Here is a 4,557-nt window from a genome sequence, read left to right as displayed (position 1 = left end):
ACGCAACTGGTGCTATCCAACACTATTTTACTACTAAAATTCACTCTTACATAATTTCACTTAATCCATTTTGTCTTATCGAAGTTCACTCAAATATCGAGCACATTGCTTATAATTTTCATAAACATATACCTGCGCTTATTCATCATATAATCATGTTCACATGTATTTTTACTTAATCAATTTTCCCGTTGAACTCTTCGGAATAATAACTGATACTTAGTTGCCTGCACATATTTTCACACTTGTAGACAAGGCTATCTAGTACGCATAGTAGCCTGCACTTAGCACTACACATGGGACCAATTATCCTGTACATGTAGTAGCCTACACTTAGTACTACATACGTGACCTAACCATCTGATACACGTAATAGCCTGCACATAGTACTACACGCGTGATCGAAGTTATCGGGTACGCATAGTAGCCTGCACTTAGTACTACACATGCGACCAATTATCCGGTACACGTAGTAGCCTGCACTTAGTACTACACATGTGACCTCACAATAGATCATTCGTATCGTTTCTGTTCCGAAGGTTCAATCGGGAAATTCCTCACTTCCCAACATGTTACAAATTTATTCATAGTCCTTTTTCAATTTTCAATTTACAACAAATAATCATTCTATAAGCAGCCACATTTCATATGATAACAAAATATAATAAAATAAAAAGAATTGATAAATTATTTACGTACAAACTTGTCGAAATCTCATCAGGTACAACTGTGTAGAAATTCATACAACCCATGTAATAGTAATTTAACATTCAATTCATGTAACAATAATTTGTCATTCAATTTCACATGACACAACAAGCATCACATTTTCCATATCATACACACCATCCATCAACTTCTCCTAAACATATTAAATCATACAATTTATGCCATAAAAATAGAAAATTACAATTCAAATATGGTATTGCATTATTATTAAAACACGAACTTACCTTGTATACGAAAATGACCATTTTTATCATTTTATCTACAGCTTGGTATTTTGTCGATTTTAGCCTGAATTTCAATTTTCCTTGCTCTATCATTACAAATATAGCCTAATTAGGACTCACATTATTCAAATTGACCCAAAATCGTATTTTGGAAAAATTACAATTTTTCCCCTAGGCTTGTAAATTAAACTTCATCATATTTTCTTATGCTTTATGAAATTCTGATCATTTTTCCCTTCTATAGCAACATCAAATTCACACTCTAGCATGTACTTATGAACATTTGGTATTTTTACTGATTATGTCGTTTTACTCGTTTTCACTTAAAATCGCTTAGTAAAAATTGTTTAACACAATTTCAAGCTTCATATTCTACCATAAAACATCAAAATAAACACATTTCACCTATGGGTATTTTTCCAAATATAAACCCTAGGTTAAATTATTGCTAGAATAAGCTTAACCAAGTTACCGAGATTTCAAAAATGTAAAGAACTTTAAAAATGGGGCTGAGGAGCACTTACAATCGAGCTTGGGAGTTTGAACAAACCTTAACCATGGCTGCTGCTGGTAGAAATGGTTGAATGAAGAAGATGATAGCTAATTTGGCTTATTTCCCTTTTTTAATTCTTTTAATTATTAGTTTACCAAAATACCCCTAACTTAAAAATATTTTATTACACCCATTTCATGTCTATTTTTTCCAACAATTAACCAATGGTCTAATTACCATTTAAGGATCCTTAATTTAGAATTTCATAACAATTGGACATCTCTAGTATGTAGAACTCAACTTTTTCACTTTTTATGATTTAGTCCTTTTGACAAAATTAAGTGCCCGAATGTCACAATTTTTGAACGAAAATTTCACAAAATTATTCTGTGAAATTGTAGACTGTAAAAATATAATAAAAAATAAAATTTTCATCGTCGGATTTGTGGTCCCAAAACCACTGTTCTAACTAGGCCCAAAATCAAGGTGTTACACACAAAGCTTCAAATTAAGTTTGGGGGTGGTAAAACCCGTTAGTATGAAGGATGTACCTCAAAAAGATCCAAGACAAAGTAAGGGTTAAGATTATTGACTTAAAAATTCAGTTCTCTTTATTGCTAGCTTGAGCCTAGCTCCATTACAACCTTATAAAAAACCTATTGATTTTGATGATTGTTCTGGCTACATTAGTGGAGAGGAATTGTTAAGTTCAAAATATAGAGGACCACTAATTAAATATTGTGATTGTTCTGTCTATGACAAAGAGACTTTGATTGAATGGTGAATGTTATGTATGACCTTGAAAAGCATGAACTCTATAACTTATGCTAGTATTTTTCCTGCACTTAGTACAAAATTTTGAAATAATGTTTGCATATGAGCGACTTATCAATAAAAAGAGTTTGTGAGCATGATTTTGTTGATGTATGTGTATGTGCAAAAGTTGGTTCTTGTGATAGCCCTAATGTGACCCTAGTCGGGAAGTGGTTTCGGGGCCACAAAACCGAGTCATAAAAATAATTAGCTGTCATATTTGATGCTTATTATATGTATATATGCATGTGTCAAAATTTTATATTTGAATTTTGTTTAATTGTAGGTGAATTTTAGTAAATAGGACTTATGTTAGAAAATTTAGAAATGTGCTAGGCAAATGTAAAGTGGCCTATTAATGCATGTTATAGAAATGGTGGGTTTGCATGTCAAACTGCCCAATATTTGAGCTAGTGGCCGGCCATGCTATGGGGCATAGCATATTTTAAGCATGGTGTGCTAATGTGGTATGTAGGAAACAATAAAATAAAAAGCTAGTAATAAAGAAATGGAAAAAGGAAAATGATGAAAACAAAGAAAAAAAAATGTCCATCCTTTTTCATTCTTCTTGACCGAAATTCAAAAGGAAAGAAAGGAGGAAATGTTGAAGAGATTCGGCCATGCTTGTAGCTAGGTTAAGGTAAGTTTGATGTTGTTCCATGAGATTCATGCATATTTTTTATGTTAGTTTGAGTTCTACCTAGCCCATGGTTTAAATCTTGCTATGTGATGAAGATGATACTCGGCCATGGGTGTTGTTTTCTTGGTTGGTGTTTGTTTCATGCTAAATCTAGATGAACAATAGGGGTTGTCATTTAGGTTAAGATCAAAGAAATTAATCTTGTTAAAACTTTGAACTAATAATGCCCATATGTGTGATAGCCGAACATAGACTTTGTTTAAAGTCTTCGTCAAAGGCCGGTTAAGTGTTTTGGAAATGATTAAGCTAGGTGTTTGATCTTTTTGGTTCAGTATAGTACATAAAATGTTGCTAGATGGAGAAAAATTCGGCCAGCAAGAGGTGTGCTAAGGCCAAATATAATTTTGTATATTAATGAGTAATGCATGTGTTGAATTGATGGAATGGAGAGGATGTTTTAATAGTGCATATATGTGTATTAGCCAAGTTTTGAACTTGAAACAAAATGGTATTTGGTCAATACAAGTGACCATACTTGTAGAATGTATTAAGTATGCAATCGGCCTCAACATAAACATGCATGTTCGGCCACACGAATGAATGCATAGATTGATGTTGTACATTCGGCTATAGGTAAGCATAATGATGACCCTATCTTGACTTAGACAATCGGCTCAAGGAGAATTTGTTAAGTGCTTAGTTAATTGATATTAGGTTAATGATGTGTGTATTTGGTCATAAAGGTGCACATGAGAAAATGTTTGATTAATTGTACTAAATTGCTCAATGTGATTAAAAATGCCTATGACCATTTTGTATTTGAACTAAAGGTGGCCATATAACCCATCAAATTCATTGTCATGTTCGGCCATAAGCTAGCATAATGAGACTTTAATAAGTTAAATTTGTTTGAATTAGCTCAAGAGCTTAGAGGACCAAAGTTGGATAAGGGAAAGGAAAAAGTGATCGAATAGCCGCCGAAATCGTTCGACAACATCCGAGGTAAGTTTTCGAGTAATGGAGCTTAGATTATGATTTGATTAGATTATGTCTTAAGTAAATCAAAATCATGCCCTTTGCATGTGGCTATTGAGCCGAAATTTGTAAGTGTGATAAGTGTTTTGTGTTTGAGCTTTGGTAATGAAAATGAAATATGGATGTGTCATGATTTATTGATATATGTGCATGGTTATTCGAATGATATCCGGGCTAAGTCCCGAAGGCTTTTGTGCTAGGTGACTATAACTGGACTAAGATCCGAAGGCATTCGTGCGAGTTGCTATATCCGGGCTAAGACCCGAAGGCATTTGTGCTAGCAACTATATCCGGGCTAAGTCCCGAAGGCATTTATGCTAGTGACTATATCCGAGCTAAGACCCGAAGGCCTTGTGCAAGTAGTTATATCCGGCTAAATCCCGAAGATTACTTGAGTTTGGGAATGAGTGATCTGCTGTAATAATTTCAATTAATACGCTCGTAAAAACTCAACAACAAGGTATGTGTTGTACATGCATTGGATTAATTGATTCCTCTTAAATAGTATTCGCTCAGTCGATTAAGGAGCTTTCGGGTTTTGGTTAAGTTGATCCCTTATGTATGAATATAAGGGTTGGAAATGTGAAGTAGGACTGATTTTTGAGAATATATGTGTATGTGAA

Source organism: Gossypium hirsutum, chromosome A12, assembly GCF_007990345.1.
Source record: "Gossypium hirsutum isolate 1008001.06 chromosome A12, Gossypium_hirsutum_v2.1, whole genome shotgun sequence".
Lineage (NCBI taxonomy): Eukaryota > Viridiplantae > Streptophyta > Magnoliopsida > Malvales > Malvaceae > Gossypium > Gossypium hirsutum.
The sequence above is the reverse complement of the archived record's forward strand: the minus strand, read 5'-3'. Positions refer to the sequence as shown.